This window comes from Choristoneura fumiferana, chromosome 8 (assembly GCF_025370935.1).
Source record: "Choristoneura fumiferana chromosome 8, NRCan_CFum_1, whole genome shotgun sequence".
In the NCBI taxonomy this organism is placed as follows: Eukaryota; Metazoa; Arthropoda; class Insecta; order Lepidoptera; family Tortricidae; genus Choristoneura; species Choristoneura fumiferana.
In genome coordinates, this window is record NC_133479.1 from 4,140,923 (window position 1) to 4,163,280 (window position 22,358).

General features: G+C 37.5%; 1 protein-coding gene across 2 annotated transcripts in view; it reads right to left on the reverse strand.

The window, feature by feature from the left end:
- Positions 1–22,358, reverse strand: part of LOC141430169 (uncharacterized) — a 167,510-nt gene that overhangs the window by 56,959 nt on the left and 88,193 nt on the right. For both annotated transcript variants that reach the window (XM_074090742.1, XM_074090743.1), the window contains exon 2: positions 15,307–15,342. The gene's annotated coding sequence lies outside the window, so the exon portion shown is untranslated. The remainder of the gene's footprint in view (positions 1–15,306; positions 15,343–22,358) is intronic.

The window sequence follows — 22,358 nt, forward strand, 5'->3', positions numbered from 1 at the left end:
TTTATAATTAATTATTTGTGATTTAAAATGTTGCAATAATTTTTTGTCATATGTATTCGTGCTGATTGGATTTATTTTAGTTGATTTACTGTAGTGTAAATACCTATGGATTTTGGTTATCTGATTTTTTTAAATTAATAGAATCATTTATTGTAAATAGTATTCAACAAAGTATACATAATATAAACAAATAAAATAAACAAAGTCACAAAACAATAACAATAAGCTACACAGGGAGCTCAGCAAAAGGTTAAGGGAGGCAACAGGCAACTCTCGCGCCGGCAGCTTTCTCGCGCAAAGAATCTCAATCGCAGTTCAACGCGGGAATGCTGCCTGCGTGATGGGCACCATGAGAAGAGGCCCACCTCTCTTTTTTAATTAAAGTTTTAGTTCTAGATAGTTATTTTAATTTAATAGTAGTTTTAGTCCTATGGATATTTTGTATTTTATTATTATGTAATTAAACTTCATTTAATATCGTAGAACATTTTTTTTGTTCTATTATCAATAATTTTCGCAGCGCATGTGATGAAATATATTTTACGCCAACTTTTTTTACACTTTTTTATTATTGAAGTTTTAAAACGGAACCCTAATTTATCTGGTAATAAATAGAGCATTCTTAATTCATAACCAAAAAAAATCAACCTATACTTATAATTACTTTCTTTTTGAAAAGCGAATCGGGCCTTAGGGGATGCGCGCGCGCACCTCGCAGATAACGGTCTGCGATGATAAACTGCCGGCGGCCGGAGCCCGGACCAGCCCGGTGCACCACCGGCCTAATCAGTGGGATTAGTGGGATTAAAGGAAAACCCCTTGGAAGATTTTTATGGTTTTACGAGTACAGTCGAGGGCATAAATATCTATACAGCCATTGCGTTCCTCAAGTAATATTCGGTTAGGCACAAGTTCCGGGTACCAGAAAAGGAAAAACGGGATGCTTATACCCACCCTTGTTTCCAAAACAAGACATAGTATACAGGGCAGTGGCGAAGTGTATATAACCCTATTCCCGTCGGCTTGCCTAATATTTACAAATTAGGACTACAGGTCATTATGACACATTATTAGATTAATCGTCCTAGCCAAAATAGGTCCTACTGCTCGGTATAGGTCTATATATAATGAGAGGGCTTGGGCCGTTGTTCTCACACGGTCCCAGTGTGGATTGGAAATTTCACACACATTATTAAATTGCTTTGCGGGTTGTGCAGGTTTCCTCGCGCTTTCTTCCTTTACCGTAAAGCTCATGGTAAATTTCGAATGTAATTTCGCACATGAATTCCGAAAACACAGAAGTGTGAGACCGGGCGCGAACCCACACCCTCTGCATGAGAGGTCACCACGGCTTACATACATTAAAGAATATTACATTACATAGATTATAAGAATAAATTGTATTTACTAAGTAACTAGTCGTAACCCGCGACTCCGTCCGCGCAAAGTTCGTTTATCGCTATCCCGCGGGAACTATGTCATTTTCCGGGATAAAAAGTTTCCTTTGTCCTTCTCCGGGATTCAAACTATCTGTATACCGCATTTCATTGAAATCGGTTGAGTGGTTTCGGCGTGATGAAGTAACAAACAAACAAACAGACTTACAATCTTTCGCATTTATAACATTAGTAGGATATTAGTAGGATGTCATGTTAATTAACTTTTTGAATTTGCATATATTTGTATCCCTAAGTACTTATGTATATATTAAACACGAAACACGTTAGCTTCCATCCATCCCAGCCTATATACGTCCCACTGCTGGGCACAGGCCTCCTGTCATAACAAGAGGGCTTGAGCCATAGTTCCCACGCGGGCCCAGTGCGGATTGGGAACTTCACACGCACCATTGAATTGCTTCGCAGGACAGTGCAGGTTTCCTCACGATGTTTCCCTTTACCGCAAAGCTCGTGGTTAATTTCAAATGTAATTCCGCACATGAACTTCGAAAAACTTAGAAGTGCGAGCCGGGGTTTGAACCCACGACCCTCTGCTTGAGAGGCGATAGGTCATACCACTAGGCCATCACGGCTTACGTTAGCTTCATAATAGGTAAATATAAATCATCAACAATAGAACTAATTAATTGACATCTTGACCGGGGGTGGTCCCATTGTATATTAAATACGAAATACCGTAATGAATATATGTATGTTGGGGTCAATACAGTTATATCACAACTATTTGTAAGTTGTTAATTTATAATGTCAACTTTTGAAATATTTGTGGACGCTGTTGGTGGTAGCGGGGCAAGCGGGGAACAAGACATAAGAGAAAGCGTCTGTAGCCAAATAGATGTTGTGCAACAAACGGTGAATTTTCTTTTGGTTACGATACATATCTTTTTTACATTTTAGCTTTAATGGATAAAAAATAAAAACCGGCCAAGTGCGAGTCGGACTCGCGCACGCAGGGTTCCGTACCATTATCTAAAAAACATTAGACATTAGCAAAAAACGGCCAAATATCAAGTTTGTTGTATGGGAGACCCCTTAAATATTTAATATTTTATTTTATTAATTTATTTCTAAAGTTATTATACAATTAAAGATTCTGTGAAAAAACAAACGGCAAAACAATCACGTTTGTTGTTGTTGGGAGTCCCCTTAAATATTTATTTTATTCTGTTTTTAGTATTTGCTGTTATAGCGGCCAGTGTCTAACTATTACGACTCAAGAGATAGAGCCCTGTGACAGACGGACGGACAGAGAGACAGACAGCGGAGTCTCATTAATCCGTTGGCACCTTTTGGGTACGGAACCCTAGCAAGATTAAATTGCTGCTTCTGCTTTTCGTGTTAAACACCGCGTCACTCCAATTTTCATGTAGCATGGACCTCGCACAGCTATGAACGAGTTAACCGCCCCCGCTTTTGCTATCGCTCTCGCCTGTGACACACGCCGGCAACTCGCTTCTCACGTAGCGGGCCACAGTTTTCACGGCTCACAGTTAATGAATGCAATGAATTAGGGGCCCGTGACGGCGTTTATTGCCGCGAGCTTTTACGTAAATCATTTTTTAAGTTTGAGAACCAGTGCAAGGTCGGCGACACGAAGTATGTTATTAAAGGTCCGACAAGACAAGACGCGAACTCACACATGAAGAGAGAGAGAGAGAGAGAGAGAGAGAGAGAGAGACATTTATTTACACATATTCGATACAAATATACCTTTACCATACAAGCATACCTTTACATGCATATTACTATACATATATTACTTTGCATGAATGCTGCTTTGCATGCTATGAAGGGGTTGTAAGCAAGTTAAATTTAATGCCACTCTCTTATAAAACCCTTGACAATATACCTAATGGTAGGTTAAAGTACCACGCAGAGGACTTATCACGCTAACACACACGAGTAATATTTACCTCGACGTTTCGGCAACATTACAGTGGCCGTGGTCACGAGTAGTAAAGCCTAATGGTAGGTGTTACTGACAGCCCCCTTGGAGGCAGAAGAGAGCCACTCACATCCTTCTGGAATGTTACGGTGTGGCGAACTATAGGTCACTACACCTCGGATCACCGGGGTCACTCCAGGAAGTCGCCGGCAACGTGAAGGGTCTGCTAGGCTTCCTCCAGGAGCTAGGCTGGCATGAATAGTGCCTACAGCCTAATCACGCAAAATAGATGCACTTAGACGTCGAGTTGCGGAAAACAGCCCGCTAATACCTATATCTTTACCTAATGGTATGAGTGAAATATCTTGTCCGAAGTTGCGGGTTGAGCGCTAGATGGCGATGTGATTATTATTGACACTTAGGAATCTTTTTTTCTTCAAACCTTTAGGGTCCTCTACTCCACATGGAATTGTTTTATGAAACCTGCATTGAAATCGTTTACACCGTTCGCAAATTTACAATGGAAGAAAGAAATCCACATAGCATACAGGTAAGTATATAGGTCTCTGTCACTCTTTAAATCTATACTTAAGGAGCACTATCTATCATCGTGTGATAATTAGCTTTATCCTAGTTAATTTATTAATTCATTAATTTATATGTGGCTGTTTATCCCATTGCCTGTATTTATTTTAGACGTGTATAATATGTACGATAATGTGTATGTGTATATGCGTTTTTGTTGCATTTTAATTTTTCTGGATCTACTGTTAATGCACCACCTGCTGTGAACTAGTCCTTCCTTCTTTCTGTAAAAAGGTTGCCTGGAAGAGATCGCTCTTAAGCGATAAGGCCGCCTATTGCTTACCTTGTAATTTTCTCTGTGTACCTGTTTTCTGTATCGCTTACTATTTCTGGTGTACAATAAAGAGTAATTGTACTGTATTGTAAGTATCTATCCGCGTGAGCCCTCGCGTTCTTGATAAAGGACCAATTAACACTAAGAATAACGGCTGAATGTACTTTATAAAGTACAAATTGTTCATTGATAAAAAAATAAGAATGTTGAAATAATAATCCAAAATAACAAAGCGGGTGTACCACGTCTAGGTCTTAACGTCTGTTAAAAAAAAGCTAGGACTCAGGAGGCTATAAGTACACCCATAATTGCAAAAGGAATTACTGGCATTTTATTATTTATTACACGAGTAGGTTGACTCCCATTACAGTTAACAATAAGCACCAGTTAAAGTTAACTATAAGATAACAGCAAAGCGCGTTGATCCACGTCTATTCGCGAACCTTAACCACTGTATTTAACAATAACCGGATTGGTATAACTTTGCGGTAACGACAACTGACTATTATGTGTAAGGTATCCTATTAGTTTTAATACATTTGTTGTTATAGCGGCAATAGAATTACGAATTAAACAGGGTGTCTCTGATACCATGGGGCTTTAACCTCAAGCTTCGATTCTACTCACGAAACTAAGCCACTTATGTTTTGTAACATTTTCAAAAAACTTACATTTAGATCATTTCTTGATCCTCAAAGTTTATTGTTAAATCAGTGTATCGGATATGGCGGTCCGTGTGAGCCCTGTGATAGACAGACAAAGGGACAGTGTAACGACATCTCTGACCTTTTTGAAACTTACTTAAATATGCGAAATTACATTTAAAATTTACCACGAGCTTTACAGTGAAGGAAAATATCGTGGGAAACCTGCACACACCGGCGAGGAAACTTAATGGTATGTGTGAAGTTCCCTATCCGCACTGGGCCCGCGTGGAAACTAAAGCTCAAGGCCTCTCATTCTGAGAGGAGGCCTGTGCCCAGCTTTGGGACGTATATAGGCCGAGATGATGATGATGATGATAATGATGCTGATTTTACGCAGGTATTTATTTCAAATATTTTGATGTGCTATTAGTGCTGTAGCTGTGGCTAATTTGTCTTTCACTCCGGAAAATATTTCGAATTCCGATGTCAAATCTGACATAAGAATCTGACACTGCGCAGCTGGACGCGATTGACATCGTGTCAGCTTTTGACACTGTCAGATTTTAAAGACGGGCATAAGCGTCGATTAAGATCCTTTTGTGTAATTTGGGTGAATGCAGTGAAAAATATTTGAATATGAGCCTTAATGCATTTTGATTGCATGTTTGACGCCGTGAAATAAAAAAGATGTTTTGATTGACTCAGTTGTACTGTAAAAAAAGGACCTTAGGTCCTAGGAACCTTAGGTTAAGTAGGTTTAGGTAATTACATCTACAAATATGTTAAAAGCTGAAGCGTCTTTAATTCGTTGGTATATGCGACTTCAGTATTAATACGACGAAAATTTTAAACGACTCAATTTATTATGTTTCGTTTTGTCAATTGATGCATTTTATCAACTGCTAATGGTCATTACGATACAGAAATCAGTACTGCCGCGACCACGTGCAGCAGCAGGTCGTCGCGGGCGCAGCTCGTGGGGCAGACATACCTACCTAGTAAGAGTTAATGCAGGTCATTCTCAATGGTACTTGAACACATGATAGAGGATTTAATATATGGATATAGATAAAATATTGTATGCAACTGTACGTAATATAGGCCTTAAAACTCATGTGACCCTATTGTAATTAATTAACATAATATAAGTAATATATATAACATTATTTTCTCAATAAACATTTATTATTTATTTATTCATAAACCCACACTCGTGTTTTAAGGACCCCTATTACGATACAGTTGCATAAAATACTATATTATTACTGTTCAATACATAGTCATTGTACTTTATTGTGAACTCTTATACATAGAGCCCCAGTTTTCCAACGCATATAGCTTTTCTTCGTCTTATAACATCGCAAGCGCATCCTCTAAAGCTTTGCAAATTACACACACGACCACATTTGCATTGCATACAGTTACGACTAGTTCATTATCCAAATTGATCGCACCATTAGTGGTTTATCAGTTAATGAAGTGAGCTTGGAGGTGAGGAAGACATCATTCGTGCTGCGGGTATGGGGGTGGACGGGGTGGGGGGACAAGCGGGTGAAAGAAACGTGAGATTTTGGACCAATCCCTACTATATTATAAATGCGAAAGTAACTCTGTCTGTCTGTCTGTTACGCTTTCACGTCGAAACCACTGAACCGATTTTGATGAAATTTGGTATATAGGTACTTTGAACCCCAAGGATCAACATAGGATACCTTTTAATTCCAGTAGAGGTCGCCACCGCGCGATAACCTAGATCCGCGCAGAAGAAGTCGCGGGCATAAGCTAGTAATAAAATAAATGTAACGTAACCAACTTAGTAAAGTTGCCAAACATTGTCATTACAAAGTTCAATATCTCAAAATCGGCTGAAATGATTTTAATAAAATATAGCTAAGAATCACCACAGGGAAATTCGCTTTCACGTGTTTTAAATTGGATTGAGGATTAATGATAAAGGAAGAAAAGAAAGAGAATACACTAGGTACCATCAGCCAAATAAGTGGTCTATCAAGTTTTAAACAAGTTCCTATCAAATTAATATGTCACTTAAGTCGAACTTTCAAGTTGATAGACACGTCTATTGGCATTATTGTTTTATGATGTGCAAACGATTATAAACTTTAGGGTGGTAGACCACATATTTGGCTGATGGTACATTGGATTACACTGGATAGATATAAATACTTTACGTTTTATAGAAGAATGCAAATAATCGTAACATAGTTCCATCAATATATCACTAGTTCGCCATTTAATGTAGAACGTACCTTGCACCGACAATGCAGCACTTTCATCTATGACACCGCCCGCTCCCGCTCCCGCTCCCGCCCCCGCTCCCGCATGTTCCTAAAGCCGCTGTACAAGGCCATGCGTGGGAACCGATTGGCGGCGGCATAATAAGTGCATCGAAATCGCCACCTTAGCAATGACATGCATCTGTTAAATACTTGGTCACGCTTCAAGTTCAGGTACTTAAGTCAGGATACCTACTATATCCTTGTAAAATCTAGATATGTGTGTGACCTATGTGATTTCATCTTTGCCTTTCGCCCCAGCTTCGCATTCGTATAGAATTAACTAATTATTTTTATATTAATATAACTACGGAACTCTCAAAAACGCGCGAATTATAAAAAATAAAATTAAAACTTGATTTAAGAGCGTTTATACCTGCTGAGCAGGCAACGTTGCGTTTTTGTTAGTTTTTCTCGATTATTCCATAAAAATGGAATGAAAATTCAAAATATATAAGTCTATCACGAATAATTATTGCAGTAGACACATTAACTTATATATTAAGAAGTGTTCTATCAGAAAATATTTTGAATTTTCTCTCCTCTCTTACTACTTACGCGCGCACGCTCTTAATACTTATTAACTTTTATTGTTTGTGTTTGTTGGCGCTTTTATGCAATAGACTGTAAAAAGTCATTTTATGGCGTCTACATTCAGCATAAAATATGAAGTTTACGACCATGAGAAGTGGAAAAATTGTAGTATACAGCCAAATCCTGGGGACTGCTGATGATCATGGCTAGTTGTAAAAAGTATTGTATGACTTATTAATTGCCGATAGGAACAAAGCAAAATATTGTGCATGAAAACAAAATTTTAGCAATTTCGTGATGCAATATAACGCGTTCACTACATAATTTACGTAATCGAAACCCTTTTAAAATAAAACAATTCACAGATTAAGAAAAAGAAAGGAACACAAAAAACGTGTAAAAGTAATGTTTCTATTAACATGATAATAGGTACTTGTCTACTTCTATTAAAAACGATTACGTCCCAAAATTACCAACAAAGCCTTAATGCATAGATTACAATAGCTTTTAACATCAAAGAAGCTATTGAAATAACGTAACGTAACGTAACGTTTATAAAAAACCTAATCAATTCAATAAAAAAAAACTCAAAGAACTTAATCGTTTACAGGAGATCAATATTAACTGTAATAATAGCACAAAACATATGATAAAAAAATCAATATGTCAAATAATTGTGTTCATTTTAAACCTTAACACGTTGAGTTGAGGTTAAATTGCAATCTCATCTTTTTTCTTAAGACTTTTTCGTTTTAAACGTGCTCCGGCGCATCCCTTTGAAAAGCCTTATTTCTTAGTTAATTAGGAGTAAAATACAAATGCGTAATACACTATAGATAGCTTAACAAAAGGATACATCTTATAAGGCATTATGGACGATAGAGACAGTCGAACCTTTTGTTATAAATATATCTATTTCATTCAAGTAATTATAACCACTCACTCATAATTACTTGAACAATCATAATCAATAAAAAACGCAACACTTATAAAAAATGTATGTGTAATGTGTTATGAAGATTATTTTTATAAGAATTTTCACTTCCTTTTGAAGCCCTTTGTTTTTGACATTGTACAACACGTCATAATCTCTTTTCAAAAAAACAGATTCTCGTTCTGTTCACTGGCAGTTACATTAAACATAGCAGTGAATAATAAAATTTAATTTAATTAAAACTTTGCTTTGTATTTGTGTTTAATGTCATTTGCAATTAAAAAACAACAATACAAACAAGACAAATAAAAATGTTACATTTTGATATTATTTGCATTTATTCTTTTCCATGTATAAAGATTTTAATATTAAATAAATACAAAATAGTATATTTATTGAATGTATTTATATTACAGGTAGATGTCATGATAATTGCTGTGTTTATGTAGACAACAATTGAATGACATTTAGGGTTCAAACTCTTCCTAATAGTCCAGTACATTACTTTCTGAAGTTCCTACAGCGTTATTTTGGACATCCTGTAAAATACACACGTACAATCAACCAATTTTACTCCTAGGCCGCCAAAGAACCTTGTCATTCTGACATTTTATGCCCTCCAATAAACCGGTGCTATAGACGAATCAAAATCCTTTACAATAGTAAGGTTAGAACCACTATACAGTGTGTAACCGGCAGCCAGGCTTTTTTTAAGGGAGGCTAAAAAGTAACGTATTTCTATAACTTACCCATGACATTACTTTAATTAATGAACTAAAATTCAGACTTTTTTAACTTTCTAACAAAATTATAATTGCCAGCAATGTACAGCAAAGTAAATTGACAATCGGTGATCACCCTAAGTATCTGTTGGCTGTCATTTACCCTTGTCAATTTACTTTGCTGTACATTGCTGGCAATTATAACTTTGTTAGGAAGTTAACAAAGTCTGAAATTTAGTTTATTAATTAAATTAGATACAGAAGAATTAAATTAATGTTATGGTTAAATTACAGAAATACATTACTTTAACCTGCCTTAAAAAAGGCCTGGTTTCCTGTAACACAATGTAGATAGTGGCCTAGAAATCAAATTGTTAGTTACATATATACATCAAACCGGATCTAAGGGGGGGCAAACCGGGGCACTTGCCCCGGGCGGCATCATGGGGCGCCAAATGCTTGAGACAAGAAATGAAGAAGAAAAGAAGAAAAATGCTGCTCATTGGCAGTTTTATCAGTTTTTCTCAAACAATGAAGGGAGGGGGCGCCACCATCAAGGTTTTGCCCCGGTCCGAAAAAATCGTAGATCCGGGGCTGGACTGTGTCCATCGCCCTTAAGTAAGATGCGCTACGGCCACGCAAAAGATCGATATCGCCTTCATACTTTTTTATAAATAAATTAATTTTAATTGAAACGTCACTCAGTCTGCGCGTGCGGCGTTTTTATTCTTTGAGGCTGCTTGTATTGAGATGCTTGTGATAGTCATCGTAGAACTATAGTATGTGGGGAATGTGTATACAGGATGTCTTAGATGCTACATTACAAGATTAAAATAAGTTTTTGATAAAAACATATATTTAAGTAATATAAACTTTTATTTTGTTGTAATACTACTAATATTATAAATGTGGAAGTCTGTGAAGATGTTTGGATATTGTGACTATATCACGTCTAAACCACTGAAACGATTTAGATGAAATTCTGTATACAGATACATAGTTTGAGTCCTGGAAAAGGAAATAGGGTAGTTTTTATCCCGAAAAATTTCATAGTTTCCGATGAATTCTGCGCGGACGGAGGCGCGGGTGACGGCTAGTCCTAACTAAACATCCGTACCAAGTACGTCCTTAGTACTTATGTCGATGCCGTCAACTGTTAAAGAGACACAATTCTGGACGGGCCACCAGAATTTTACTACCATATTGTAGTATTGTATTGTTACCGGATTGACATCAGTATAGGTATAAAATTTTAGCTCAATCGGATACCAGGATGTGGTTGAAAAATTATATGCAAATTTCTAGGACATAGTGGTGTTTTATTGTATAATTTAAAATAAGTGTGTTTTGTTTATTATTTTCAACTGTACTGAAATACATTCATTTAAAGTACATTTTGTGACTCGTTCCGTAGATGTTTATTTTGCAATATGCAAAAAGTTGACTGTTCAGTATAAACAAAAGTTGTAAAATTATATTTTTTTAAGAAGTTAAGCTTCTTACATAGAATACTTTGCAAAAATACAATACAGCAATATTCCATTCAAAAAAAGTCATATACACCCTGTATAAATAGCTAAAGCTAAACTTAGAAATATTTAAACTCTGTTTTTATCCCATTATGAACCCTATTCAGACTGCAATAGAACTGTTGTCGTATCAGTGTAGTATCTAATCTATAAGTATGATAGAGGCAGAAGTAGCTATCCTTGGCAGCGGCACAGCTACAAGTCCTTAGAATGTTGACTAAAAGGAAAATCTATTACGAGTAATGTCCTAAACAGCCTTTACCCGCGACTCCGTCGGCGTAGAATTCAGTTATCGCAATCCCGCGGGAACTATGCAATTTTCCGGGATAATACTATCCTATGTCCTTCCTCGGACCTCAAACTATCTGTATACCGGGTTTCATCTAAATCGTTTCAGTGGTTTAGACGTGATGATGTAACAAACAGACTTACAAACTTTTGCATTATAAATTTATAATATTAATGGGATGAGGGGCCATCCATACGTCACACCAATTTTTACCATTTTTAGCCTCCCCTCTCTTGTCACACGTATTGCTATGAAAATGGCAATAATTTGTTCCTGTATTGTACCCCCCCTAAATGTGTGACGTAATTTATGACGGACCCCTAGTGTATTTACATGTCATTTTAATTTTTTTTTTAAAAACACGTATTGCTATGAAAATCGCAATAATTTGTTCCTGTATTGTACCCCCCCCCCTAAATGTGTGACGTAATTTATGACGGACCCCTAATGTATTTACATGACATTTTATTTTTTTACTATTAAATTTACGTCACTTTTTCATTTTTAAGGCGCTGTACGTAGTGAAAACTACAATTTTAGAAAATATTTAAAATATACTTACACAATACTTACAACTGCAATTTTTTTATATGTATATTTTCAGTCTATTAGCTAGTTTTTGACTTCATCAAAAACACGATTGCTGACAAAAACCTCGATAGATTATTTTTTTGAAAAAGAGCCTTCGTTTACACGTTAAACCAAATATTATAAAAACTATTATGAATATCAACACAAAATTTGCTTTATTAAATAGTTTTTAGTACATTTAGATTTATGCTTCATAGATTTTCAATAGGTTGAGTACATCAATCATACCAATTTATTTCGTCTTTGGCAAAATAAAACGGTTCTAGCGCGCGGCGGCGGCCAAGTATTTCCCAGTCGCCAGTACACGCGTGTACGTAGTCGACGACGGACCTGTGCACATTTTTCTAACGCGCTAGTACTACTTTTGAGAGCAAATAATATGGGTAATCGCAGTATAAAAAAGTTAAGCGAAAGAGGAACGCATAAGTGAACTCAGAGCACATATGAGAAGCATTAGAGTACCTAAACGAAGTACCTACCACACACTAATCGACCGGCCGGAGTCGGCCGAGTCAGCAGGGCTACTACGAAACTCCAAACTCGAAGTTCGTGTCGTGCGGTCCCTCTCTATCTCGTACTAAATAGTATAAGTGTCAGAGGACCGCAACCCACGATCTTCGAGTTTCGTAGCAGCACTGCTGAGCGGATTTCACATTCGTACTACGACCGCAAGCTGGTTGGCGCGGGCCTCGGCTGCTCATGGAAGCGGACGGCTTCGTCCAGATTCTACCGCGACTGCCATACAAATTGTAGGCACGTTGTATAAACCTATACTACTCACGGCGAACATGCGGCGAACCTTGCGGCTACTATGAAACTCGAAACTCGAAGTTCGTATCGTACCATCCCTCTCGCTCTCGTATTAAATAGTATAAGTGTCAGAGGGACCGCAACCCACGATCTTCGAGTTTCGTAGCATCCCTGCTGAGCGGATTTCACATTCGTACTACGACCGCAAGCTGGTTGGCGCGGGCCTCGGCTGCTCACGGACGCGGACGGCTTCGTCCAGATTCTACCGCGACTGCCACACAAATTGTAGGCACGTTGTATAACCTATACTACTCACGGCGAACATGCGGCGAACCTTGCGGCTACTACGAAACTCGAAACTCGAAGTTCGTATCGTACCGTCCCTCTCGCTCTCGTATTAAATAGTATAAGTGTCAGAGGGACCGCACGACACGAACTTCTAGTTTCGAGTTTCGTAGTAGCCCTGCTTGATCCCTTTGACAGTTTCACTGACATTTCTGATAGTAGATGCAACAGTTTCGATCTAAGTTTAGATTTTCTCACTTTTTTGCAGGCAAAGGTAATATCTTGCATTCAGCCAAGTTATTTAACATAAATTATTTTAATAAAATAAGATGGTTGCACTTGGTTGCACTAGTAAATTATTGACAAAAACATGTACTCCAACTGCAATCCGGCTGCAAAATGGGAGTTTGGATGCAGTTATTGCGCAGTTAGTACAACTGCACCAGCACTGGACCCGACTGTCAGAGGACTGCATTCCAACTGCCATTTTAGCAGTCGGAGTGCAGTTCTTACGCAGTTCTGATGTAGTTCTGCCATTTTACAGCCGGATTGCAATTGGAATGCGGTCCGTGTGTACCAGACCTACATTACGACGCTACCGCCTACCTTATCAGCGACTTATTATTATAGGACTTCGATTTGTAATTTACCTTCACGTAAATCAAGATTGGTTTTTGGAATCTTTTTATTTTTTTATTTCCATTCCAATTTTTTTCTTTTACGGTCATCCCGTAAAACCTAAATTGAAAATACGAACTGAAATATAGATGCACCGAAAAACCAGAAAAATAAGACCAGCACTGGGAATCGAACCCAGGTCCTCGGTATCCGTACCGCGTGCTATACCGCTACACCACTGCCGGTCAACCACCACTGCTGGTCACTGCTGGTGGACCAGCAGTGGTGTAGCGGTATAGCACGTGGTACGGAATACCGAGGACCTGGGTTCGATTTCCAGTGCTGGTCTTATTTTTCTGGTTTTTCTGTGCATCTATATTTCAGTTTGTATTTTCAATTTTGAAATTAGTTTGTCTTTAATTTTTTCTCCCAAAATGTATCATCTTTAAGTAAAAGTGAAATAAAGTGCCCGGTTGAAGTGTAGCCTTTAGAAATAGACTTGAAAAATGTATCAAAGAAAACGAAATTCAGATGTAGAATTATGAAAAGGAAACTAAAACTACTGAAATTAACAAAAATAGTAACTGGTATGACCAGATCCAAGGTCTCCATGTCACGTGTCGAGCACAGTGTATATTTGCTGTGTGGAGTGGTGAAAATCATCACCTCAAAACAGTAATCATACTTATAGATGATACATTTTGGGGAAAAAAATGAAAGACAAACTAATTTCATTTTATATGGACTGGTTACTACCCGAAATTGTTGATTCCCGTCGAGCTCGGGGAATGCCACTAAGGAAAAAGAATCTTCATGAAAATAACTGTAGAACCTCCTCTGACTGAAGAAAAGAACTTTCTTCTACATATCTATACTTTTCAAGCGACGAAAATAGCGAAAACATCGCTTCATGCTCCAGACAATCAACTTTGGAATCTCCTCTGACTGAAGATAAATAACTTTCTCCTACATATCCATACTTCTCAAGTCATGAAAATAAGAAAAACATCGCTTCATGCTCCAGACAATTTGGAAGAGCTATAAATTTATTTAAAACTAATTGTTGCCGTCGACTGCGTCCGCGCGGAATCCGATTTAGAGCAATTTTTATTATATCCAAAAATATTTATTTTCCGTAACATAAAGTATCCTAAATGTTGACCAGACTAATAAGCTATCTAACTAACTAATTTGGCTCAGGGACCCAAAGAGGGTCTTGGCCTCCGAAACAAGAGCATGCCATCTGTCATATCTATCTATCGACCTATTCAGTCTAAATGTCTATCCATTACCTACGTTACAAATCAAACTGTGGGCATGAAGAGGCATAAATAATTTGTTTATTACCAAGACTATTCATATTAAACGAAGATTTTCTTTATTAAACCAAAAAAATGTGTAATTATAATTTTAAGGAAAAATCCGGAATTCACATTAACCAGAATACGGTTACAAACAGAATAAGGCCGTCAACGGGCTGCGTGACAGACGCGCGAGTCGCCCCGCATTCGCCTCCACCGCGTCGTCTGCTTCACCCCCTCAAATACCGAAAATTCAACTATAAGCGCGCCTTAAGGGTAATATATAAGAAACTAACGTAACCAATAAAAGGTTTCAAAACCCCCGCCTTTGTCACTTCAAAGTTTAAGTCAATTTTGATGAAACATGCTAGCATATTATAGCTAAACAAGCCATCGCTAGAAAACCTGATTACAAATTAAAAAACAGCATTCAAATCGGTCCACCCGTTTAAGAGCTACGGTGCCACAGTTAGACACACATAGCGGTCAAACTTATAACTATAACACCCCTCTTTTTGCGTCGGGGGTTAAAAAGTGAAAACATTTTTTTTTTATAAAATCTTAAATTTCGCTGAGCAAACTTACTTACTATTACAAATTGTACATACCTTTGATTTCGTGTGGAGATAACTGTTTGTTGAAATCTGAAACAAGAAATTATATGTTAGGCCAATTTCATCGAGGTGGTTCTTAGCTAAGTTTCATTAAAATGAGTTCAGCCGTTTATGAGATTCAACTTTGAAATAACAGTGGTGGGGGCTTAACAACTTTTTAAGGTTATTTTTTTATAAATAACGATAAACTGTAGCGTGTGTGGCGTAAGAATTTACGATAAATCTGACCGATCGATCGGTGTAGTCATGGGGTCGGCAACCTTGTGAGTCGGAAGTCAAAATTACAATTTACATAATTTCAAAGTTTTTAAAGAGCTGCTAAGTTTTTTCTTGCCAACAATAAATAGTAACAAAGATTTTTGATAAAAAAAAATTTATTTATAAGGGAAAATATTTTACGAAATATTATATACCTATATTTATTTATTCACACAAAAAACTAAATACTATATATTTTACATGGTATTGGTAAATAATATTTGTGTGTGGAACTAAAGGGCCGCAGCTTCACATCCAAAGAGCCCATGTGGCTCGCGAGCCGCAGGTTGCCGACCCCTGGTGCAGTCTGATCATAGGATTTTTCATAGCGTCTGTGGGCCCTATAACGGTACAACCATGGTTGCAGTTCCGATTTTTCGATAATTTATCGATAAAACTTAAACCGAAATACGACCAACCGATACTACCCCTTTCAACCTCGTCATTGGAGTAATCATCGATGACGATGACATCGATGACTCGAAACTCGAAGTTCGTATCGTACCGTCCTCTCGCTCTCGTATTAATAGTATAAGTGTAAGAGGGACCGCACTTAACTACACGAACTTTGAGTTTCGAGTTTCGTAGTAGCCCTGCAGCTGCAGTCCCCAAAAAAGCCCATTTCTTATAGCTATACTTTTTCAACTAAACAAAATTATAATTCGTTGAGTTTCTTTCCAGATTATTCTCAACAGAGGTTTTTCCGATACGGTGGTAGATAGTTTCTTACGTTCATTAGTGCTTGTATAAGCCTTTAGAGCGTTATTACCTGCTGAGCTGGCAACGTTGCATTTTTGTTAGTTTTTCTCGATTATTTCATAATAACAATTACAATTACAATAATTAGTAATAAGTATTAGTAATTAGTAGTTAATATAATTAGTATAATTACAATTGAACTATTATATTATTATTTTATTTTATTTTTTACTGATACCTAGGCTGTAAGTTGTACTAACATGATATGGATAGATATGTAAACTAAGGGGCTGTTTCACCATCCATTGATTAGTGTTAACTGGCGGTTAGGTGTGATGCCGTCTCTATTTGTTTTGTTCGAATAGACGGAGACGGCATCACATTTAACCGTCGGTTAAGACTAATCAATGGATGGTGAAACAGCCCCTTAATCTGAAATAAAGATTTATTTTATTATTATTCCATAAAAAATAATGAAAATTAAAAATTTATGTAAAAAGCGAGAAAAACTAACAAAAATACAATGTTGCCAGCTCAGCAGATATAAACCCTCTTAATTTAATAAACATCTTTTGCCTTGACTTTATACAAGTTTACCTCTGATGTTTTTTTTTAATTTTCTGTTTTTATTAGGTGTACAGATTTCGTATGTCATTAGCTTTCATTTGCAACCATCCAGATCCGAAAATTAATAACCAGTGAAATCAGTCCAATGGCGTACGGAATGCAGTAAATCATAAATACTCATATTATAAGAATCATACGATTTAGCAAGAACGTGTGGGCGTGAACAGCTTTATTCATACCTCCGATGTACAGTCAGACATAAAAATAGATTAAAAAATATCAACTTAAACTTTATCATATTAAATGACATTGTAACGGATAACTCAAGTCTTAAGTCGAGTTTCGGGCTAATTTGTAGCCCTTCTTAATTCTTAGGAGCAACGTGACATGCGCACTACGCGCCACCGCTCAGTGCCCTAAGTGTAAGTTTACGGTTAAAAAATACGTCACGATCGCGTTCGCGATAAAATCTCAATTTGTATGGAAGCATGAACATCGCAAACGTTCCGCTAGAGGCGCTGTTCGCGACACTATCCGACGAAACGTACGTAGACAACACTAACAACATCGTTTTGTGAAGGCACGTTCACACCAACCGATGACGCAGCACGAGTCCACTGTCGAACAATGGTTTCCCCCTTAGAACGCCACAATGATAGATAATTCGCCTCTTGCATTCACCGGTCGTTAGTACATCTAGTGGGAGGCCTGCCAACGTTATGACTTCTGGTTCATATGCCTAAAAAAGTTTCGTCTTCCGGTTAATCAAACTTATGCATAGCATCGTACGTAAGGCAAAATTTTTTTTTTTAGTTAGTTACTTTTACTTGTCACCTGACGAAAATATTAACTACAAGACGGTGATCACAAGGTCTGTAAGGTGAATAATTGTTACAAATTTTTGTTGGTGACTGTACCACTTTAGTAGTCCGCCTAGCGCCTGAAGATATGACCTACCCTGGATGACCAGTGCTAAAGCTTACAACGGCTTAGTCATTGTCGAAATAAACGTCAAGAGCCTGTGAATTAAACGCTTTAGTACGCTAGTTTTTTTATAGATGCCAGTAATTTAAACTACGAGTAGGTAGGTATACAAACATCTGTTTACTAACCGGAAGATATAAAAGGAATTAGCATGGTCAGTACAGTTAGCATGGTCACTACGTGTAGTGTGGGTGTTATATCCGGTACCAAGTACGTTCATAATCGTCTAGTTTTCTTCTTTTAAAACATTCTATTTTTATTTCACAGGCCACACAATAATTATTCAGATAGGATGAAATATGGACAAAAATTCATAAATAATTTATATTAAAAAAAAAACCTTTAGCCAAGTTTCTATTGGTGCATTTTTCGGATTATTCGGAGTAGTTCCTTTGTCAGTACAAAAAAGAGAAATGTTAGCATGGAAAAACAAGGAACTAACGGAACTACTGCAAGTAATTCTTTTTCTCGGCAAAATACTTTTTCCGCAAGATATAAAAAACATTTAAAAGAACCCTCATACCGAGTAATAACGTTTTGGTTTGTATTTTGCTTGACGTATTCAAAAGTAGAATATTTTAACCAATCATTATCCCAAGTCCAGATTTGTCCTGTCCAGAGGTACTAGCTGTGGCCACAGCAGCAGCCGGCGGCTACGGGCGGATATCGAATCTAGACTAAGTACAGCTCTGCCCTTGTATTTCAATCTGTCCGGCGTAATGGCCGCGCGTGTATTGTTATTCTGTGGTACACTTTGTTACAGTTTAGTCTAGTTTACGAGATAAAACTGAAATTGGACATAATACAAAGACATATAGTTCCCATTTGTTAGTAAAATATACGTATTAATTACCGTAATCACCAAAGTTACAGTTCATAGGTCAATTGGAAGCTAAAATATCCTTCAGGCCAACATTTAGTAAAAAAATAATCATTCCTTTGTTCTACAATGTTTCTGAAAACCATTTTTTTTATTCATCATGTTTAGACTACCTCGATTAATTATTTTCGTGTTTTTAACAGTAAGGGAGCCCCCTGAAAAACATTTTTTTTACCAATTTGTGTGATTTTCGGTCAATCTATATAATAATATATATAATACCTTTAAACAAGCTTTAATTGCTATATATAATCAGAATCTCGGAAACGGCTCCAACGATTTCGATGAAATTTGGTATGTGGGTTTTCGGGGATGACAAATCGATCTAGCTTGGTCTTATCTCTGGAAAACGCTTATCTTCGAATTTTAGTCCGAGCAAAGCTCGGTCGCCCATGTACTAAGATATACTTTCAAGATTGTAGCTCGAACCGTTTCGCTGTAAAACCTGTGTCTCTCGGGTCATCATCATTAATTTAAGAGCTTAGCTCTTGTCGGTGGAGTAGTCGCCACTCTTTTCGGTTCTCTGCCAGCGTTTTCAGCTCCTGATACGGTCTCGGCCTTCCCCTGCCTCGCCTGCCTTCTATTCGCCCTTCCAAAATAGTTTTATGTAACTGTCATGTCGTATCAGATGCCCCAGCATATTCCCTCTCCTATTTTCAAAAGTCTCTCGGTACAAACCCTTAAATACCTACCAGTATCAACAGGAATCTATCCTTGGATGTTACTAATAACGTAAGACCACGTCGCTCCTTGACTTGACATACGGAAGTCCTGGGCATTTCAAATCGCGGTACCAATGATTAAGTATGCGATACCAGAAACCAGAAACCGAGAACATATTTAATAGGGGACTGGAATCGATTTGGCCCAAGCTACAAGAGTCCAGTTCAGATAGCTACATAACTTTTGTATTGTACATTTTGAATTGAGTTTATAAAACATGAACCTACCATGAGACTCACTCATGTTAAATGATATTGTAACGGATAACTCACGTCTTAAATCGAGTTTAGCCCGACATGTTTCGGGCTAATCCGTAGCCCTTCCTCTTTGGAGCAACGCGACTCGGCGGCTGCTGTGCACGCGGATTAGCCCGAAACATGTCGCGCTAAACTCGATTTAAGACGAGTTATCTGGTTCAATATATTTAATTATGAGTTTGTAAAACGTTTAGTAGTCTAGATCCCTTAAAATATTTTATATTATATGGTCCATCAGTTAGATTTTCAAAAAATATCGGACAAGTATTTTTTTTGTCAATTAAGCAAAAAATTATGGACATATACTGTTCAAGTTCCGTGTGACGTCACACCTGCTAACACTTTTTACTGGAAGAGTGACGTCACCGCCTCCACTTTCAAACTATGACGCGGTTCATCTTGTTAATTTTTTGTTTGATTTACAACAAAAAAAATACGTGTCCGCTTTTTTTTAAAATATAACTGACGGACTAAAGAGATATTTTTACCTAAGAATCTACTCGATTCATTTTAATTTGCTGTTAACATATCAAGGGCAAAACAATTAAATATGGTTTAACATTTAAGTTACTAATCCTGATCCCGCCTGCAACAATGGACAGCTAAAAGACAGCGAAAATATCACTAGATGGCGTTAGTATCGTGAGGTTACGGTCTTGCTTGCAATGAGCCTACCGTTTTCACGTTCACCAGTTGGCGCCACTGTGGACAAGGTCTGCCTGAAGTAGGTAGTATGGTTAATTATTACGAGCGTGAAAACAAAATTTTACATTTAAATCATATTTAATAAAAAAGAGGACAAAAGTTTACGAAAGACAAAACTGTCTTAAAACACACACATTCATTGCCCAGTAACGCATAATTGCCATAATTAATTTCAGGTAATGCAAAATATTCACAAATATATTCTAATTATAAATAAACTCGCGTAGCTCACCCAAAAACTATGAGATTTGACATTTCGGAGACCTCACGCTACACTAGCGCCTCTAGCGGCGAATTCATACGCGATAGCCCTCATTGGCTAATTTAGTTATTTAACGATACGAACGCCATCTAGCGATATTTCGCCTTACAAGTAGCCCTCATTCAGCTAGCCCTAGGCCGCTTGTAGACGTCGTTGTTTCACCGGGTACGGACCGTTTCTTTTTTGCCGTACTTGCGGTGTTGTACCTATGGCTAAATCGCCGGACAAGTGTCCGGTCCCTGAACACACATTCATTGTAAGCCATACAACACCACAAGTCCGGCAAAAAAACAGTCTGTTGTCCGGTGAAAACATCGGACGTCTACAAGCGGCCCTACGCCACAACACGTAATTCAAGTATTCTTGCATTTTCCCTTCTCATTCTCCTGTGCCTTGGACAGTGTCGTTTACAGCAGACGCGGTGATGACGAGCACGATACGTCTACGTTCGGTTATAACATTTCGTCCTATTCCTATTAAGTAGACGCAACCATGTTGAGATGCGGCCAAATACCAAAAGTGGAATGGATGATAAGTATAAGATGATGAAACTTTAGGACCGTGGTCATCCGACACCAAAAAATTTGTTCGCGAGATCGCGGATAAATTAGTTGGCTCTCTGGCGACCCCAGGGCGGTCTTTTTTAGCCCAGAGGCTGAGCTTAGCCGTGCAGCGAGGAATGCCGCAAGCATACGAGGCACAATGCCCCGGTAGGAGAGATACAGGGTTAGATATCTTTTAAAACTATATTGTTATCGTTTCTTTTATACTATATTATGTTTGTTGAAATAAAATGATGAAGCCCCAAATAAATATAATCTTAGGCCTTTTTAGGCTACATAAGGTTGGTTGATGAACAAAAACCGGCGATATAAGTCGCTAAGCGAATATCGCAATATAATTTCATAGAGATTCATATCACAGGCACGTACCGAGGAAGGCACGTATTGAAAAAAAAAAAAAACTTTTTTGTTAGCATTTCAAAAATAATTAAATTAAAAATCATGTTACGTAATCTAATTGTGAACGAGAGCTTTGTTTTTTGTAATGTCAGTTTTGGTATAATATGTATACGATTTTTTATTTCCTCAACAATTTTACAGTGCTCCGAATAAAAATGTTACTAATGGACTTACTTTTCATAAAATATTAAACAGACAGCACTTTAATATTAACACTTCTTTTGCGTTATCTCTTTTTTAAACAGAAAATCTTTGCTGATATTCGATAATAGTTGCATAAAAAGTCAAAACAACATTCAAACAGAACAATCGCTTATATAACATATAGATAAAGTGACCCAAAACTATACTTATTATCTTCATTAGTACACTGTGAATTTTAAACACTTTTAGGCGGAACACGTTCAGTGAAAGTTACAGGTGCCATTGCGGTTTGTTAATGCATTAGAACAAAAAATACAAGCAGGTGCTATAGCCTTCCCACGAAGAATGAACTAAACACACTTAAGGTATACTTGTGCCACGAGTATGCACGACCGGCAGCGATTCCTAGCTGTCCATTGCATGACCGACACGCTTACCGCACATCGGTTATCTAGCAACTCGCGCAATGTATTAAAAATTGTAAAGTCAATCGTTTACACACGTTTCAAACGGGCATCTACAAACAAAACAGTAACTCAGTACATCAGCTATAAAGTGCTTAAGTTTGATATATAAATGTCGTTCTTCCTCGGTATGAGTTGAGT